The sequence below is a fragment of the Miscanthus floridulus genome, chromosome 1 (assembly GCF_019320115.1).
Source record: "Miscanthus floridulus cultivar M001 chromosome 1, ASM1932011v1, whole genome shotgun sequence".
Lineage (NCBI taxonomy): Eukaryota > Viridiplantae > Streptophyta > Magnoliopsida > Poales > Poaceae > Miscanthus > Miscanthus floridulus.
The window spans coordinates 163397242-163418864 of NC_089580.1; the positions used below are offsets into that span (position 1 = coordinate 163397242).

General features: G+C 44.5%; 1 pseudogene; it reads left to right on the plus strand.

Moving 5' to 3' along the window:
- Nucleotides 1–4408: 4408 nt before the first annotated feature.
- LOC136466541 (acetate--CoA ligase CCL3-like) lies at nt 4409–9837 on the plus strand (annotated as a pseudogene).
- Nucleotides 9838–21623: the final 11786 nt, after the last annotated feature.

Consider the following 21623-nt stretch of genomic DNA (forward strand, 5'->3'; position numbering starts at 1 on the left):
TCAGTGTTTCTGAAAAGATGATGTTAAGCCCAGCTCCTCCATCGATTAGTACTTTGGTGACAGTCATACCAGCTATAGTTGGATCCAGAACCAATGGATAATGGCCTGCGTTTCCCACGCTAGTCCACTGGTCTTCCCTGGTGAATTGGATAGGATACTGTGACCAATTGAGGTATCTTGGTGTAGCCGGTTCTGCTGTCATAATGGTCCGTAGTGCTAGTTTTTCTTGATGTTTGCTTCTGCAATCCGGAGCCCCTGAGAAAATCACTGCTACCGTTCCCCTAGGTTTTTGGAATCCTTTGTCCTCGTGGTCGTCTCCTTCTCTTTTCTGATTGTCTTCTTTGGTGTCTTCCTTACTATTTTTTCTTGTGTATTGATCTTTGAAAGTATAGCAATTTCCAATGGTGTGTCTCCCATTAGGGTGCAATGGGCAACGTATGTTTTCAATGTCATCATATCTTCTGGGTTTGGTAAACTTCTTTGATTTGTCGGCCATTGCCACAGTATTGTCTGGTCTACGTTTTCTTTCTTGATGTCTGCTATTTCGATGATTTTGCCTGTCCGAGTTGTCCTGGTTGTTTCTGTCCGGGAATCTTTCTCGGGTTTTTTCTTCTGCGGTAATCATTTTTTCTACTGTTCGTCTGAATTCCTCATTGTTTCTCGGATTTTCTTTGCAGAAGTCTTGAAATTGCCACCTAGCCATGATTCCATGAGAGAAAGCTTCAATTACTTCTCGTTTGGTTATGTCATGCACTTGGGCTCGTAGTTCGCCGAATCGTCGATAATAATTTCTGAGACTTTCACCTCCCTTTTGCTTGAGTCCTTTTAATTCCGCATGGGTGATTGGATGTGTAATGATTCCTGCAAAATTCTCACAAAAAGCTCTTTGCAAATCCTCCCAATTTCTGATAGATCCTGGGTTCAGTTTGTCGAACCATTGGAGAGGCATGGCTTCCAGTGCCATGGGAAAGAACAGGGTTTTGATATCGTCATCTCCTCCGGCTAGTTCGATTGATTGTGAATATATTCTGAGCCATTGCCTTGGTTCAGTTTTGCCATCATACTTGGAGTGGTTAGATGGTTTGAATTTGTGAGGTAATCGTGCCATTGCAAGCCTGTTTGCGAAGCAGGGGAATCTGTCGTGTGTCTTGGTTTCTCTGAATTCGGATTCGGCACCTTCTTCTGGCCAGCTGTCGTTTTGACGGGAATAATCTTGCGAGATTGTCTGGGTAGGTACCCTACTCCTAGTCTTCCTTGGTTGTTCAAATCGGTGGCTCTGATTATGTTCCTTCCTACTTCCTTCGTCACGGCTTTCACTCGGCCCAAGTCTTTCGAAAGCGGATTTCCTTTGATTTTGATCTTCTTGCCTGCGGGTTGTTGATCTTGCGGGTAGTCTTGATCGAGCTCTCTCTTCATGCGTTTTCGGGATCGTCGATCGGAGCAAGTCCTAGAGCTGTTCATACTTCTCACTGGGGTGTGAAGTTTTTCCGAGTTCTTCTAATGCTTCTCGAATCTTATCGTAAGGTGTATTCGCCGTGCGTCTCCCCTCTACTTCTCGTTGCGATTTTCTTTTGTCGTACTCAGCCAATTCTGACTCGTATCTGATCCAAGCTTCCTTGCGCTGCCTAGCACGGTGCTGACGCCCTTGCTTTAACTTGTTTTTTCTTTCTCTAGCATGTTTCTAACTATCTGTTTCTCCGTCGTAGCCTTGGGCAAAAGGTGATATGTTGGATTCTGATTCATCTGATGATCTGACATCGGGTGCTTCTGGGGGATTTAGTGGTGACCGCGGTCGTCGAACCATGAGCACTTCTCGCGCATGAGTCGCTCTGTTATTGGCGTTAGCTTTCATGCTGTCAGAGTTGCTAATGACTTTAGTGGATGCCTCGGTGTCGTAGATCGAGTCTCCTTCTTGGTAGGGTAGAATTGCTGTCGTCGTCGTGCCGACTAGTTGGGTACTGCTGTCCTTAGGAACAGAACCTGGCCAATGAATGATGCAGTCTTGGGATGTTATTGTTAGCACGAGGCCCTCCTGAGCTCCTGTTAGTGGTATCCCGCATCTTGGATTGAAAGATCTTTCGAACTGTCCTTGATAGGATTTTGCCATGTTGTCGAGCCCAAATGGAAAAGAACTCGTCTTTTTGGAAGAATTCTGAGGGCAATCCGAGTTGTTTTGGGATGTGCTCTGGAATCTTGCCAAAAAAGAACGCGGATTCTTGAAAGCACTCGGATAAAACTTCGCCTTGATGTTTGAATTCGAATCGGATACGAGTGGTCGCGAAATCTGATTTGAATCGGATACTGTGAGCTGTGCGAATCTTCTGGTGAGCTGATCCGTTGTATTTGGTGAAGTATGAAATTCTTTATGATGATCTGGATCTTTGAGGAGATGGCCCTGAAGCTTGCCGTTGTTGTCCGCCTCGCAGATCCATGAGCCGAAGATGAAAGTTGATTTCGTTGGGAAGATTATGTTATCGAGGTCCATCGAATTCTTGGATGCAAAGTCGCCGAACTCCCCTACCTGGCGCGCCAGCTGTCGATGTTTTACCACCGATAGCCTGCCACGGGGGTACCCGGGGCAGTATGTTCGGGCTTCGGCGTATGCTGAACTCGATGGTTAACGCAAGACACAGTCGATTTATCCTGGTTCAGGCCCTCGATCGTAGATCGAGTAATAACCTTACGTCCAGTCGGCCTTAGCCTTTGTGTTGGATTGATTGTCCAGTGTTGTGTTGTACAATTGTTGTTGTCTTAGGAGCCCTGCCCTCCTTTATATAGTCAGGAGGCCAGAGTCCTAGTCGGTTTATAATGAGATATCCTAGTAGGATTGCTTAATAGTTATACTACTAAGATTACAGGGGAAGAATCCTAGTTGGACTAGATCTTCTCTGTCCTTTGCGGGGTATCCTATGGGTCCCGCATCGACAGCACCCTACCAGTGTCCGATCAATGGATGGCTGTCATGTCATCCCTCTCTTCAAATACTGAGCGCCCAATCCCAACGGTCAAGTGATGACTGGACGCAGCACAGTGCCACGATCGGACGCAGAACCCCAGTGTCCGATCACTTCCAGTAAGGTTCAAGCTACGATCGGACGCATCAGTTTGATCATGACTGTACGCAGGACCCCAGTGTCCAATCATTTCCAGTAAGCCTCCACTCATGAAAATTCACGACCGGACGCGTCCGGTCATGCTCGATCGGACTCACCCAACGTCCGGTCACTCAACGTCTCCTCTATGTGCTGCCACATTAGCAGGACCGGACACACCCCACCGGCATCGGATCATGAAGTGACCCAGTGTCCGATCAAAGACCGACGCCAGCATCTTCACTGCTTTCACTGATCGGACGCTCCGGTCTAGTTGAGACCAACGCCCGGTCCACTCTGTGAAACCCTGTCTTTTCTGTACAAGGCGCCGATGGCACCATCGAACTGTCCACACTCAACGGGCGGATACTCCATCAGTGAAGTTTCTAACCCTTGCTCAAATGTGCCAACCACCAAGTGTATCACCTTATGCATATGTGTTAGCATATTTTCACAAATATTTTTAAGGATGTTAGCACTCCATTAGATCCTAAATACATATGCAATGAGTTAGAGCATCTAGTGGCACTTTGATAACCATATTTCGATACGAGTTTCACCCCTCTTAATAGTATGGCTATTGATCCTAAATGTGATTACACTCACTAAGTGTTTCGATCACCAAAACAAAATAGCTCCTACAATTTATACCTTTGCCTTGAGCCTTTTGTTTTTCTTTCTTCTTTTCCAAGTCTAAGCACTTGATCATCACCATGGCAACACCATTATCATGTCATGATCTTCATTTGCTTGACCACTTGGAGTAGTGCTACCTATCTCATAATTACTTTGATAAACTAGGTTAACACTTATGGTTTTATCAATTCACCAAAACTAAACTAGAGCTTTCAGGCCTGCTTCGCGCGGCGCATGCGCCCGCTCCCCCATGCCTAGGCCACAACCTGGGCCTAGGCTGAGAATTCTCCTTCCCGCCTGGGCCTAAAGGCGTCCCGAGCTCTGTTGGCCGCCGATCACGATCCGACGGCCGTGCGCACCGATCGGGAGAACAAAAAAAATGCCCCCTCCCGGCCGTCCTCCCTGAACCCTAGTCTCATTCCTCTTTCTCCCCTTCGACCCTCTCTCGCCGGCGGTGCCCGAAGACGACGGAGCAATGCCCGCGCGTGGTAGCCGGAGGAGGATACGGCGTCGCCGTGGGCCCCCTCGGCAAAGTGCGCCCCCCCGATTGGTAGAGCGCGCCACCGTCGAGTGGCCTCGTGTCGGTGCCTTGAGCCCGCACGCCTGTGCACACGGCGCGGCGGAGTGCCGGCGAGCCGGTGGCTCAGTCGACCCTTTCTTCCCGTGTGACGGCGGTCGTGATGGCGGGGAAAGAACCCAGGTAGGTCCCTTCCTCTTCTCCGTTCTTGTGATCTAGGGTTAGGGTTTGGGAAAACTTGGAAATCTTTCATCTTCTTCTAATTTCTTTTCACTTTTCTACCCAGACTCGATCTACACACTAGGAGAAACCTTGCTCCGATACCATTGATAGATTTCTAGGATCATCTAGGCATAGATCAGTGGGTTTTTTCTCTTCTATTCGGGATAAACAAGTAGTTCGTCCTAGAGAGAGAACTAAAGGGAGAGAGAGGGATGTAGAGAGGCAGACCATCAGTGGGCTTGATCGGAGGAGGAAGCCATGACATATGTGTTGGTGTAGGGTAGCAGTGGAGTCCGGTGGCGGTGTCGAAGGCGCAGTCCAGTGGCGGCGGCGAAAGCGGTGGAGCTTCACGTCACTCACAGCGCACCGTCTCGATCGGACTAGGGTTAGGATGTCGGTGGGAACTGGCGGCCGCGGTGAACCTTGTGTCTCGAGCCCCAGCCCCCACCTCCTATTCATAGCATTGCGCGATGGGGGGCCACCAGCCAGGAGAACGGCTGGGTGCCCCCGATCAGGGCACGAGTCAGGGTCCGACTCGATCGTTGGACCGAGCCGGGTGGAGATCAATCTAACACGATGACCTGCCGCGGAACGACGGCAACTACAAGGCGCTCACGCCGCTCTGGTTCCTCGAGCGCGCCGCGCTGACCCACCTGGCCAGGGCCTCCGTCGTGCATGGGCCTGTGCGCTACACCTGGGCCGACACCTACAGCCGCCGCCTCGCCTCCGCCCTCGTGCGCCGATCCGTGGGCCACGGAAGCACGGTGCGGCCTCCATCCCTTCCCCCTCCCTCCCTCTCCCGTCTCTTCCTCCGAGTGCCTGCGGTCTTTTCTTGCTTTGCTGTTGCGACTAACACTTACTTCTGAGATGAGAACCGAGAGAAAGCTTACCCTTAACGATGTAACAGTAATAGTAATTTTCGGAAATAAATGGTTATGCTGTTGCAACCTGCCATGAAAGCAAAAGCTATGCTGATAAACTAGGCTGTCAACTCTTGAATTTTTTTGTGAAACACGCAGGAGAGCTGCTGCGTATCATTGAATTAAGAAGAAAAAATCGGCTAAGAGCCCTACAAATACACACCACACCCAGGTAGAAACACTGGTCCCATACGCTCCTATTACAGACCGGTGAAACGCTGAAACAGATGGTTTTGTCCTATCGTGATGGAATTAGATGGGTGGCTGAAATCGTTTCTTTGGTATAAACACCATGACATCTCCGAAAGCTTAGTTTGGTCTTTCAGTTCATTTTTCTTGTGTGCTCAGACACATGACAGTATTTGATGCATTCATGCATCACATGCTAACTGAGATGCTGCCATATCCGTTGGCACAAATCAACCGTTTCCATGTCTTGATGCCGGTGGGAAGTGGGAGGCTGGGAGATACTCAAAAGTGTGCCCACTATTGTCAACACTAATATGGTTGGCCACAAACATGTCAAAGAGCACGCTTTATCAGTATCCCCAAGGCCCAGACAATTCAAATTTAGCTCATTTACCATATCTGTGGCCTTGTGCTACAAGGGCAGATCTTGAATGCTGTGCCATATTCACCTGCGCGTAGTTACAAATTAGAACTATGGTCACATTTTTCCAAGTTTTGATAAGAATCTGTTGTTTCAACAAAGCTTCCATGTCAGAAATCACTGCTCACTACATTTGAGAATGGTCGTTGCTTGTTTGGGAATGTTGTGGTGAAGTTTGTCCAGGAATGTATTGGAAGGCCAACCCACGAATTCACCGTCATCTGCCAATGTAAAAGAAAACCCTGAGCAGCTGCAGTCATTACTCTGTTTGCCTTGTCTGCACCAGATCCATGTTCACTGATGGTTAAAAATTTGAGATACGGAACAGTGATATCATAAATAATCCTGAATACAGTATTGTTTGCCCATATGCTGTTATTGTGTAATTTCTTACTTGTTCCCAGATAAAACTTCTGCTGATTACGCACCTTGATACATTCTATATTGCTTTTGTTGATTATTAGTTTCTCCTGCATCTCAGGTAGCTGTAGTAGCCCCAAATATCCCAGCGATTTATGAAGCTCATTTTGGAGTGCCCATGGCTGGGGCAGTGGTCAACTGTGTCAACATTCGACCAAATGCTGCCACTGTAGCATTTCTCTTGGAGCACTCCTCAGCAGTTGTCATGGTTGACGAAGAATTTTTCACCCTGGCAGAGGATTCTTTGAGGATTATCGCGGATCAAAAGAAAGGTGCTTTCAAACAGCCACTTCTGATAGTTATTGGTGACCCAACTTGTGATCCAACGGCCCTCCAAGATGCTTTGAGAAAAGGAGCCATCGAGTATGAGGCGTTCTTGAAAAGTGGAGATCCTGAATTTGCTTGGAGACCACCACAGGATGAATGGAAGAGTATCGCGCTAGGTTATACTTCTGGGACAACTTCTAACCCAAAGGGTGTGGTATTGCATCACAGGGGTGCTTACCTAATGTCACTGAGTGGTGCTTTGATATGGGGAATGAACGAAGGCGCTGTTTACTTGTGGACTTTGCCAATGTTCCATTGCAATGGCTGGTGCTATACATGGACACTTGCTGCTCTATGCGGGACAAGTATATGTCTTCGTCAGGTATACTTCTTTTTCTAAATAAATAAACACATGCTAAACTACTTATTATCAAATGCATGTAAAACATACACTCTTTAGAAAACAAAAGTAGCAACATTTATGAAGATGCATGCATGGAATCTCATGTTTGATTGGATATCATGTCTATGCAAAATAGAAGTCATTTGCACAACTTCAAGAACAAGAGCACAAGTCAGGTCACTGGAAAAGACACAGTCTGGTAACTACGGTTGATGCTAATGTCACAAGGTGTCTGCTTTTAGCATATTGATATAAAAAAGGAAGCATGGCATATTAACAAAGACAAATAGAGAGAAAAAATGGAATCCTGCATAGATGAAACGCTTAGCACTAATAGAGAAAATAAAGAATGATGAACGGAGTAATTAATCAAGTATGAATGTGTGGAGAGAAACTAGTAATCGATGCTATATTGCTATTGATCAATGTTTTGGAGCAGTTTTCAAGAACATTGAAGTGTAAACACGAAAGATGTTAGCCTAAATGATATATGGAGGTAAAAGGAAAAACATGACATGAAACTATACTTGGTACTTGGTAGGTACTGCATTAGTATGTTGTCTGGCTAGAATTGAGATTGTCATCTGTGCCAGTATAAGCAGGACATCTTGAAGTTTTTAATTGGAAGCTGAATGATGGCTTATCTTTCTTATTCACTTCAGTTTCTCATTAATAAGTTGTAGAATTTTTCCATATCACAAGTTTTACTAACTGCTCATAACTCACGAAAACAAGATGGGCTTAATGGACTTGCATGTGTGGCCACATACCCACACAAATGGATTGAATAGGTTCACATTTAGCTGGGCCAATGTTGTTCATGTCCTTCCAGTAAAACTTAGGGCATTACCAGCTTGATGTTTCCCAGATGCTACTAAGTAGTTCTAACAATAAGTCAATAACTCATTTTCACATGCATCAAACATCATACTTGATTCTTTCTCCAACCAAGAATGTCAGATAACCAAAAATCAAATGTACAACCTTGAAAACCTCCCTCCATGCATTAATGTAAGGTGTATTTTATAAGGAGAAATCGTAAATTTTGACATTTGATTTCTCTTACAATATATTGGCAATTGCTCCAAAAATAACACCATTTTAAATTAATTAGAATAAACATATTGATGCAGCTTTGTGCACTATGCACACATAATTTGACTATTATTGATCAAACTTGCAAAGTTTGACCTCAAATCATAATGCGCCCTACATTGATGGACTGGACGGAGTACATTCTGACCAAAACTTAGTGTTCTTGAATCACTTGTTTGGTTCTGACTTTCTTTGGCAACTTATTTTTGTAATTTTGAGTCATTGAGGATACGACATTTGATTTAAGGCTTTTTGGTGAAGTAACGAACAATTACAAACACATGATAAAAAAAATTGTGTTCTCACTATACTTGACGAGTAGGTTTATTCAACTACTAGTCTGTTGTAATTCGCAACTGACTTTTCTTTTTTCGTGTTATACAACTATGCGCGACAGATCCCACTCCTCCGGGCAACTTAGCTTACTTGATCTAGGAGGAGGCTGATGAGTGGTGTCGGGCAGGTTTCAAGCACCTGCTGTCCTTGCTTGCGTTGTTGTAGGCCGTTTGCCTCTGGTCGCCAATCGTCCAACTGTAAATTACAATCTCGTGCTGCCATTGGGCTGTTGAGCCTCAGTAATCACTGGATTACTGCCGCTTTGTCATGTACTTTGAACTTTCTCTTCCGGCTTAATGAATTCCGTGCCAATGCACGTTCGATAGAAAAAAAAAAAACTATGCGCGACAGGTTTCAGCGAAGGCCATCTTCTCAGCGATAGCCAACCAGGGCGTGACTCACTTCTGTGGGGCACCGGTCGTCCTGAACACCATCATCAACGCCCCTCCGGCCGACACGATTCTCCCCCTGCCTCGTGTGGTCGACGTCATGACTGCTGGCGCTGCTCCTCCACCCTCCGTCCTGGCGGCAATGTCGAAGCTTGGGTTCCGCATCACCCACACCTACGGCCTGTCGGAGACCTATGGACCATCCACGGTGTGCGCCTGGAAGCCGGAATGGGACAGCCTGCCAGCCGACGAGCGCGCCCGCCTCCACGCGCGCCAGGGCGTCCGCTACGTCGGCCTGGAGGGCCTGGACGTCGTGGACCCGAAGACGATGGCGCCCGTCCTGGCCGACGGCACCGCGATGGGGTAGATCGTGATTCGCGGGAACGGCGTCATGAAGGGGTACCTGAAGAACCCCAAGGCGAACGCGGAGGCGTTCGAGAACGGGTGGTTCCACTCGGGCGACCAGCTGGGCGTGCGGCACGGCGACGGGTGAGGGGCCGTGCCAAGGACATCATCATCTCCGGCGGGGAGAACATCAGCAGCCTGGAGGTGGAGAAGGCGGTGTACCTGCACCCGGCGGTGCTGGAGGCGTCGGTCGTGGCCCGCGCCGGCGAGCAGTGGGGGGAGTCGCCGTGCGCGTTCGTCACCCTCAAGGACGCCGTGGATCGCTCTTACGAGGCGGCGCTGGCGCGAGACATCATGGCGTTCTGCCGCGAGAGGCTGCCCGGTTACTGGGTGCCCAAGTCCGTGGTGTTCGGGCTGCTGCCCAAGACGGCGACCGGCAAGATCAAGAAGCATGAGCTCAGGGCCAAGGCCAAGGAACTGGGTCCGGTCCGGAAGAGCAGGATGTGATCGACCTCGTCTTGCTTTGCTCCCAGTGTATTCTGTATTCTGTCTAGGATGAAAGTCGTATACTACGTACAAACTGCGTTTCTCATTGTATAACATCCCTACTGTACGACCAACACAGCCCCATAAACCGTGTTTGAGTTTTTCTTTTGTCTGTGAAACAGATAGGATCTGAACTTTGTACGAACTCGCGCTGCATTCCACTTGTATTCCAAGGGTATGGTACTGCATGGTTAGACAGTTAAGAAATTCTCTACAGATGACCCAAATGCTAATTCTCTGGCACGGTAAAACCGTGAAACTACACATGGAATATTCGAGATATAAACAGAAGCAAAAGAAAGATATCTGAAAAGATTGGGTCTTTTGCAAAGCTGATTGAACGGCAGTATCTCTCCAGCTTCACTTGCTTTCCGGCCTAGGAGTAGGACTAGGAGCCAAAGCTTTGCAGTAGCTTGTAGCTAGCCCCAAACGAACAGCCTGTTCACCAACGGCGACGTGTGCAGATTTTTTGAGGCTACGAGAACAGACAGAATCCATCCGTCAGGCCAATGCCGCCAATGTGGTTTATCTGCCGTCCTAGGAAAAGTGCAAAAGCAAGCTCTCTTTACGCCGCGGCCCGTGCGTCGCTGCACCTGCATGCACGCAAAATTTGTCACCGCACGGCGTGGAGCGCTTCGCTGGCCGACAGCAAAGCGTGAACGGGAAACGTGCAATCATGAAACAAAGATCAAGATTGGTCGATGTCGACGTCGTCATATGCAGCACGGCGACAAGTGAAAAGCCCGGGAAAAGGGGTACTCCTCTTTGTGCGGAGAGCAGGGCGTATCATCTTGAGTTAGGAAAGTCTTCACGGGCTGATTGCAGCTCTAATAATTAGCTTTTAAGCTAGCTCTAAGCATTTTTCTCATATTAAAGATAAAGAAAAACTAGCTTTTAATCGAGAGCTAAACTCTTGCACATATTTCAAAATTACGTGAGAGTGTCATTGGAGCTATCCATATTAAAAGCTACGTGGTAAAAGTTAACACTGTCAGAGAAGTTGGCTTAGAGCTAGTGACCATTGCGGGTGCCCTTAGCTAGTTAGATTACTTGCGGTAAAACATATATTTACCATGTGTTTGCTTTGCGTAACGGAATGATCCAAACATGTATCCGGACTTAAATATGGCGTTGAGCCGTTGACGTACAATGTCGACTCATCCATCACCAGGTCATTCCACCGGCACGCTAAAATCAGGGACCAACTCGTTCCCTCCGAAACGTCGAATGAGCGCATCCGATCCTAGCAGGAGCAAACTCACGATGGATGTGTTGATGACGGACATGATCAATTCCCTAACCAAACAGCCCGTTAAATCATCATTTGATTCGGAAGCTTGTATTTGCGATTCACCTTGGTAGGCAAAATACCCGTAGTATTGACTAGTTGCCGCTAGCCCCTAATTCACCTTGGAACATCCACTAAGGGCTGAGCTCCCTTGAGTCATTAAGGCTCAACATCCACTAGGAGTACCCATTATCTACTCTAGATTGACGAGTCTCTAACTAAGCACAATGCTAGGAGCCTTCCGACGATCAACTCCATGGGAAAGGTCATACAGTCTTCCACTAGGTCATCTAGGACCTGGCAAACACAAGAGTAACAAGTTTTCAATCTTCACTTGATCAAACTTCAATCCAATAGTACAAATATGCACACGAGAAGTCACTCACAAGCCCTCCTCTTGACTTGAACTGCCCTCAAACCCTTGTGTAAGCCTAGCAATATGTGTAACTGTCTATGCTTAGAGAGAACTCAAAATGAGCTACAGTACACATATATAGCTCAAGGGTGAGAATGGCTATATATAGCTCAATGGTGAGAATCTAGCCATTCGAAAAAGGACGATGAAGAAGTCAACACCGGATGATCCGTCAAGTACACTAAGGGGGTGTTTGGCGGGGCTTCCTTTGAGGGGCTCTTCCGGAGGAGCCGGAGCCGTTTTGGAAGAGCCACAATTCGTGGCTCTTCCAAAACGGCTCCGGCTTCTCTGTTTTCATTGTAAAACGGCTCCTCCGGAACAATGTTTGGCAGGGATCCTCCGGAGGAGCCGGAGCTAGTGCCGGCGAGGAGCCCTGCCAAACAGGCCCTAAGAATCACTAGATCATCCAGTGTTCTAACGGTTGCACAGTACCACCTAATGATCCGTCGTCCCCATCAAGGTGCCACTAGATCATCATGTGCACTCCAACAAGCATGTCCAAGTTGAACTTCAACTCTGCATAGTGGCATGAGATGCTACCGGTCCACTCAAGATCCTTCATCGTATCATATGGTGAGTGACACCGCCTAACACTAAGTAAGGCACAGTGTTACCGGATGATCTGATGGCCTTAATCAACTGATCTGGTGCATATTAAACTCCAATTCTGGCTCCATTTGAATTCCAATCTTGTCTAATTCAAGTTCTTTAAGATCTTAGACTTATTCTCTATATGGTCCAACCACTCTTGATAAGTCTTGCTCGAAGTAACTCTCAGATATGCCCAAAATGATCTTGTCTGCAACTTTGATCAAGATACTAATCTCGATCCCTTAATAGTACGACCAAAGATAAACAAAAGCCCTAACGCTAATTCTAAGTGCTCCTAACACCCAATCCCCATGTAGACATTACTGTGTACTTAGTCTTCATGAATATCCTTAAGCCAAATATTGAATCCAAACACTGGTGGCAAAGAAAACCAAGTGGCCCTGATGTGAGTAATCCTTTACCAGTGACCCTATAAAACCTTGTGTTCATCGATCACCTAAACTCGAACTAAGGGCCCCATGCATTCGTACATCCTTCCTAAAAAGGATATAATTATACTTCTATCTTTCATCGAACTATTTAAAATTACACCAAATTTATAGAAAAAAATATTAATACTCCGTACAAAATTGGTATACTGTGAAATATAATCCATAACGAATCTGATGACACTTATTTGTATCGATACTTTTATATAAATTTTGTTAGAATTTAAAATAATTTGATTTGATACTATGTTAAAACTGTATTTTGTTTCGAAAAGGTAGTATATCTAATCTAACCGTCCGAAAGGAAAACATTACGGCGAAGTTGCGGAAGCAGACGCTGAGGTGAGGAAGGCATGAGACCTCGACTGTGTGCTGATCTATGATGTGTTGCTGAGGATAATTTGAAAGGAAATGTGGATTCCTGTTTCCCCGTAAGAAATCCAGAACATATTCTGGTCAATTTCCTTTCAGATCAATCCATGGATATGGCAAGATATGAATGAACTCAGCAGACAAAACGATACGGATTGATCATCTCAGAGGAAAAAGATAATGAATGAATGATGCTCCTCAAAGGAAAGGCATGAAAAGTGAAGAAAAGGTGCACCCAAAATTAAAACATCCAGGAAAAGATCACGAGCGAGATATTTATTAGCCTCAGTCATCCTACACGAATAAAAAAGAACATATCTTTGTGCATGTTTATTGTATTGGGTTTTTTTTATTTTGGCTTTACTCACAATAGTTATTCAGGGTCTGTATGATACGCATGGTTAGTTACTAGTTAGGGATAAAAATTACCTGAGGTTGGTTAGTTAGTTGGCTAACAACCGGTTGAAAGATTGGCTCTAAAATTAACCCACCTATTAGCCCTCATATTTGGATGTACTAGAGCTAATTTTAGCTATTTTCTAGCTAGCTAATAATTAACCTTTATCCAAACATGCCCTTGGTAAACTAGTCACTGCGCTTTACAGATATCTTGTAGCTTATAGTTAATTTGACGTTGAAACATGTGATTTGGTGACCTTGTTAAAATTCATTTGACGTCACGTTCATGATCATCGATCCTAGATTGAAGCCCCAGCAAAATCTGTAAACAAAATCCTTTGGAATAATTCACACGGTCCCAGCCATACTCTTATCATGTGACTTTGTCCACCGAAACCCATGGTGCCACACATTGCGACGCGATCGAGAGAGATTCGAAGCTTTGGATCTGTCGTCGCATTGCACTGAAACGCAGCTTGGTGACTGGCATGCATGCTGTGCCGACAAGCAATCGGCCAGGTTTTTTATAGTCTCCGTGGTTGATACAATACTGACAGTGACATCCAACTGGAGTAGCACTGATCCACTATTCATTTAGAAATTAAAGGAACATTTGGTTGGAAACACTTATGTTAAACTGGGCTAGCTGCCATGCTCAAACTAATGTATTTTCCTATTATGCATAATGCATTAATAGGTATACCTGGCATGCTGGATTAGTTCAGTTGTAGAGAATGGCTTACGAATTGTCACGATCTTATCCAATCCAACCTCGCGTGGAGATATATTGATGGATCTTATCTTCCTTGGCTTCAAAGGTCACACCATATCGGTGGTTGCTTCGCGTGTGTATCTTGATTTCGGAGCAAATGGGTTTTGTTATGGCATTGCAGTCTGATTGATAGAGTAGCTTGGCAAGCAACAAAACACAATGTACTGCCAAGGTGGCAATATACAAGATTTGTCCAAGACAGGCCGCTTTACTTGAATTTGAAAGGACAAGCATCGCTATAAAGGTACCTATAAGTGACTACCATGCAATCCGTTCATTGGTATAAATTTTCCAGGATGGATGAATTTTAGAGGGACTTCACATAAATCGTTAAAAAAAATATAATGTAGGACTCTTATATTTCGTTGGCCTCAGTGTTTACATGTTACTCCACACTAACCAGCTGTTCTACCATGTATATGAGTGTACAGAGCATCAGAGTTCAGACCAGTATTACTCATAAATACTACTTATCATACATCAATGATGTTAGCCCATGAAGAGATGATTCATAAGTACTAGGCTCTAAAATTGCTACACAGCCAGGAAGGTAATCATGGCATCACATCAAATTGATTGACGAGGTTCAGCAAGAAGCGCGTGTGCGTGTCCTCAGGATCCGTATATGGGCAACCTACATTGATGTATATTTATGTTGATCGTGATATATGCTCATATGCAGCATTACGGGGTTCTTTTGCGATTTGGTTTGCAGCAGAACTGACACACCAAGATAGAATACCCCGGTCCATAGTATTCTAATATCGGATTAGCTTATAATTCTGGTTAGCACATCTAAATTATTCCTTTTAGACAAAGTGAGAATAAAAGTGAAAGAGTAGTCTATGCGTACGTAGGCTTATTCGGTTATTCCACATGAAGAGATAGGCCATAAACAGTTTTTAGATGGTGTGTTTCAGATGGTATTCTGAACCAGTTTTATTATTGCACATGTTCATGCACGTTGGCCCGTGGAGGGGACATGGCATGTCCATGAAACCGAGTGGGGATCTTGAATATTTGTCCGCCATGAATTCGATAAGCTGCCGAGGTGTCAGCCCAGAAGGAGAGGAGAATGTACTATTATATCAGTATCAGTATTGTGGTTTTGACATGTTTGTGGTTCAGGTGTCATATTTTGCCGGAGTAAGTTCCACCTTGTTTGTTTAAATAGGTTCAGGCCAGTTTATAATCTTTGTCATTCCAAACATACTATCTCCAACAGCTACAGAGGTTCTAATTGCATCGTGAGTTCATTTCATGTGAGAAGGTAGGCATAAGCAGTTTTTCGATAGGGTTTTTACATTATAACTTGAGACTTTTTAAAGCCTCTATGTTAGCCCTTGTGATATGTGGAGAAAAAAGAAAGAATCTCCTACAACTAAAAAGAACAAAGTATGGATATTTTTTGGTGCGAGATTTGTTTTGGTTCGTCCGTCTGCCCACGCCTGCAATCCCGCACCCATCGCTCCCTCGGTCTGCCTTCCCCTGTGATCCCCTGCCGCTCGCCGCGCGACCGCGTCCACGCCGCAGAAGAAAAGCCCGATCCGCACGATCACCGCGAGTCCACGCCGCACAAAAGGAAACGACTCATGTGATTCAGCCTCGCTCTCGTGATTCCTCTGCCCGCCTCCCCATCGTCGCCCACCCGCAGCTGGCCGCGCCGCCGCAGCACCCGCCCGCAGCTCGCCACGACACAGCCCGCGTCCGCCTGGAGCTGGGCGTGACGCCGGCCGCGCCCACCCGCAAGTTGCCGCGCCGACGGTGCCTGCGCCCGCCCGCAGGTGCCCGCGATAGCCCTGCGGACCGCCCACCGCCGCCGCAGTGTCTTCCTCTACCCGCCCTCGATCCGCCTGGCGAGGCCACCTCCGTCGTCAGCGCCAGCACCGACGCCGGGTTGGCACGCTTCGCGTCGGCTTCAGCCCGCTCCGTCACCGCCACGTTTTTGTCTCCCCGCCCTCGATTCGCCTGCTTCTTCTTAGGCTCGGACGTCACGGCAACCTCGCCCGCGTCTTCTGCTCCCCTGCTTCGTGTCGGCTCCAATCATGCCCTGAAGGAGCAATTGGGGCCTGGTTCGTGCGTTCTTCGGAGCATCGAAGTTTTCAGGTACGTTCTTGAGCGATTCCTGTTTGGTTATGATTTGGCCTTTGGGAGATCGAATCTTGCCGTTCTTGGGGATCTTGGGGGAGGATTTAGGGTACTGGAGTCTAAAGCTAAGAAATTGTATGCCATCCTAGAGTAGGGGTGGAATCGTTCAGCAGATGTTGGGGCCAAATTCTCTTTCTGGGTTGCTTAGAGTGGCAACGATCTTGTAGAGACTTTTGTAGGTGCTTGTTCTTGCGCTTTTTTAATCGATTTCTGCTCAATTTGATGTCATGCTTTCATTTAACCGTCAAATGTCAGGGCCACTCTATGTTTTTTGAGATAGTATAAACCAATGTAGTTTATTTATATCATCGGCCAATTACATGCATTGCAGCTTTTAAGTAGACTAACTATTAAATGCAATGCTTTTTCTTGCTACTAACTACTAATTAGGTAGCTTACCTAGATCTCTTGAGCCTTCCTGATGCAGAGTAGATTCACAGCAGTACCAAATTGTCATTTGGAGTGCCTAAAAACCCTTCATGGCTTCATGTAAGCAGTACCAAATTGTCATTTAGAGTGCCTGGCGTATCACGAAGCCTTCAGCTTTTCTTAAGCAAGCAAATTTACTTTCAGGCTTTTTAGCGTACTGTATTGGAATTACAGAAACAACTATGAGCCTGAAGTGAAACTTCCTGCCAGTAACCTATATTGCAGGAACAAGAACAACCCCTTTTTTCCTTCGATCACATGTTCCAAACATCAGACAGTATGGGCAGTGTCTTTAGTTCACTACCATTGTTAGATAAATCAAAATGCCTAATAAAAGTATATTTTCAGTGACCATTTTCAGTGAACAGATTTCTCCTTGCACTTTTGTATTTACATCTGTGCATTGCAGAGAGATTATTTGCTAAGTATGGAGGAGGCTATACAAAACTACTAGCTGTGTTATAGCATCGGCAATGCAAGGATAATATTTGGTTGCACTTTCAGACTAACTGCACTATACTCTCTAATGAAAAATTCAACCCCTATGCATGTGCACACCCATGTCCTTTACTGAATCTACGCCTGCGGTTCTATGTGCTTTGCTCTGAATGTTCCTAGCCCTTCTGTTCTTCATCCTCCCCACCTTGGTGGCATTTTGGATAGGCAGTGCAGATGGGATCAGGATATGTGATGATAAGACAATTAGATTTATGTTTTGTTAGCACTAGCACAGTACTGAAAATTGTAACCTGTAGACACTGTTTACTTCATTACTTCCTTTAGGCTTAATATTCTAATCCTTAACTGATTGACAAACCTGATAAATAGACTTTCTTAGGTATTTAATTTTTAAGGAATTCTCAGGAACACATAGTTCCATTTGATGATTTTGGCACCCCTAATGGTTGTTAGAAACTCGTGGAAGTCTGCAGAATCTAAATCGTCACTTAGCTTTTAGAGCTGCAACTTGGTGCCATATATTTCGATAATGATCTTTGAGCTGCTACCTTACTGAAGTGATCATGAACAAGATGATAATTTCGACACCAAAACTTATTATTATAAAAATTGTTATATCCACCAATGAAAATTATTGAATTTGGTCACACCTATTTGTTTGTTACCTAAACTTGCCTTAGTGTTATATACATTGTTGAACATACATTATATTAGTTTACATACACTGTTCAGATTTAGCATCCAATACTCTTCAGCAGTGAGTACTCTATGTGTGCCTATCTGTATATCCTATGCTTTAATACTGCTTTTGCAATAATGAACCTGCCCCTATGTCCGTCCTCAACAAGAATAATAGTAAATGAGAGAATTACTTTGAAGCTCCTCTTTTTGCAGACGTCGAAGAAAAAAAATTCCCTCTGCTTTGATCCCATTGCCAAACCATTAAAATCATGATGTAAATCACAAATTCAACAGCAATGATAGCATCATGCAGAAATATGCATAATTTTCGGGCTTGAGGGTGTACTGACCTCTCACACCTTTCGACATCATGTAGATGCAGTAGACCTGTGTGGCTGCATGTGCTTTTGTGTGAAGTCAGACCATATTTCATATGTCACTATTGTCCCATTTGTTGATTTTGGCACCCCTTATGGGTTGTTAGGAACTTGTGGAAGTTTGCAGAATCTAAATCATCACTTATCTTTTACAACTGCAACTTGGTTCTAGATATTCAATAATGATCTTTGGGCTGCTACCTTACTGAACTCAGGTTCTACCGCTGGAGCAGGTGGTCCTAATCTGTCATAATTGATAGCGTTGCGACTCCCAGGTTAGCCTATATCATCACTTAGCTTTTACAGCTGCAACTTGGTTCCAGATATTTCGATAATGATCTTTTGGGCTTCTACCTTAACTTTAGACTGCCGTCAACTTAGTTTGTACCACAATCACCATGAGTGCCACTCCCAGGTTAGCCTATATCATCACTTAGTTTGTATTTGCAATGGAGGGAGTAATTACAAGTGCATAAATGTAGACATGGAAATCATGCCCAATCTGTGAATGGAGTGCTCATGAAGTGGATGATGTTCTGTCTTTTCTCAATTGCATGCCATTGAGCAGTTGACACAGTTGCAAATATCTAACTGGAGCTGACCCTGTTCCCTTCTGAAGCCTATTTATTCTTTGTTTAATTTAGGTTTCCAGCCATCAGCCAACAGGCTAAAATATGGTTACTCAAAGAGACAAGTACCTGATGTAAATGCATGTAAGCATCTGGCCCTTATAACTTGATTCAGACAATGCTTGTATTATCTGTACTGAACTGCAATTCTTTTTCTATTTGTACATTCATAATCAGTGCACCATCACCATGCATCAGTCATCTCTGAGAGAGATAGGAGCACTGTAGGCTCTGAGAAACAGTACCACATATTTTAGTCTGGACATTTGAAGCTACAGAGCTTCCAATTATACATGTTGGGCTCAATTAAGAGTTTATTTTCAAGTTACAAATTTTTTGTTTATCACTGTTGAAAATAGTTTCTGGACCGCTGCCGGTCATTTGACTACATGTGCTTCCATTACTTTGGTTGGTTTGTAAGTCCTTCGGGCATACCTGTTCGTTCATAGTGCCCATTGTCTTCATTGGGTGTGTGATTGTGTGGAGCCAAATTTTCTAACACTATTGTAACTTTGATTGCTTTGGTATTTACTGCATGTATCAGTGTTTCCTAATTAGCATAAATTTTGATTCATTCATGTAACTCAAGGATAGGCTCTAGAAAAACTTGCTTATGGTAACTTTATTTGATTATGTGGTTATCCTTCAGCTACTCTGTATTTTTTAACTGAAGCTACTCTGTATCTTCGGTATTAGAAAATAGAATCAGATGACCAGATAACCCTGTTGTGTTTAGTGCTTGCGAGCGCTGGTAGTACTATTCCAGTTTTAGTCAAATTATCATCATAATTAATTTGTCAAATAGCTTTGCTGGTGCATAACTACATCAGCCTGTAACTGTGATGCGTGGATGCAGAAATTGTTATCTATTGCCATTATTACGTGATTGTAGTAGTTAATTCTCTGTCTGATAATACTTCCAATCAATGATATTAATGCTAGCTGAAGTTTCAATCCATGTTCCGCAATTTCTAGAGAACAATCCATGGGTACGAACTGAAACTCTACTAGCAACCAGCCTTGACTGAAAAAAATGCAGCAACACCTTTGCCATATAAATTTTTTGATTTTGTTGTGCTACTTTTACTATTTGTTTAATTTCTTTTTCTACCTGTTTAATCAATGCCTCCATTCACTGCTCACTGTGGTCCTAAATCTCAATTCAGGATATGAATTCAGTATAGATTTAGGACCACGTGCTCTACTAATGCTTGACTAGGGCAAACAATTATAAAATTGATGAACATGAAACCTGGTGTTCCACTGTATGCAGTTGCAGGCACATAGTTGTAGTTGCAGGCACATAGTTCCTTCAGCTTCAGTAATAGTTTCTGGATGTAAAAGAGAAAGTGGAAAAACTTTAGAGACCACATATGAAACTTACTCTGATATGTCTTATTAACAGTTCATTTGGCGAAATTAATTTTGTTAATTAGATTGATCATAGTTGGTTTTGTGTATGAATATATAGCCAGCTTAGGCAAAAATCAAGATAATTGAGCCATGATGGGCTACCTTCTCAAAAAGATTTTTGTTGATTATTAGTAGGCCGATGAATTATCTCATCGCAGTGGAGCGTGTGATTAGTTAACTCTTCTTTCTGATATTTCCTTAGGTTGCTAAGAATTCCCATCACTGAGTGAAGGTCCCTGGAAGATTGTGAGCCTTCACTGGTTCTCAGGTAATTATGTACACACTTTCCAGAATGTAGTTTTTTACTTGATTCACCTTGGCAAACTAATATACATCCCCATACAGTATGAAGTTGTCTACCTAAGAATTTCAGTACTGGAGTTGGTAGAAATTTCACAACTACCTCACTTAACCAATTTGAGTTTGTAGCTAGGAACTTTCATGGCTCTCTAGCTCACTGAACCAATTTCATTTCTAGAGTTTGTAACTCACTGATGAGTTTCTACTACACTTGGTCTGGTGCAGCATGAATAAAATTTAGAAAAATTATAGTGCATTTGGTCTACTGCCACCTCTTTGCTTCTTGCAGCAAACTGCCATGTTGTACAAACTAGGTCTCTTTCAGAACTACAACATGACATATGACTTCACCTGGTTGTGTAGTTACTACTGCATTTCGCCTGGTGCAGCATGAATAAAATTTAGAAAAATTATAGTGCACTTAGTCTACTGCCACCTCTTTGCTTCTTCGGTCGTATCCTAAAAAATATGTAAGGGTATCGTCATCGCCTCTCCGTATCGCTCCGCTCGTTCCTCGATCAAATTCCGTATCCTAAAAGAAAACCCGTATATCACACCATCTCTCCTTCCCCTTCCTTTACTTGTCCTTCATAGAGCATACCTCTCCTTCCCCTTCTTCCTTTACCTGTCCTTCATCACCTTCCTCCATAGATACGAGATCCAGTGGAGCGACGCTTCATAAACGTTAGCATTGTCCGCTTCATTCATAAGGACCTGCCGCTGCTCAGCGCAGAGCGACACGCGGCTCATCGTCAACGTCGAAACCGTCCGCTTCATCCGTAAGGACCTACCGCTGCTCCGCAGGTACTTTCGCGGCGGCCATATGAAATTTTGATTGCTTCATTGTTTCTTGCTTGTCCTATTTAAAACATATTCAGAGTTGCATACTTGTTATAGCCGGTCTCTTGATTGGAGGCTTGGAGCCATTGCATTTGAGTATTTGACCACAAAAAACATGATTTGCAAGTACTCAAACTACCAAATTTCAGATTATGTAATGTAATGGTAAGCATATGCAATGGTTGTGCCTCAGAAGTTAGAACTTGCAACCATCCATGAATTCTTTGCTAAGCTATTGAGAGGCTCCATCGCTGGGCAAGACA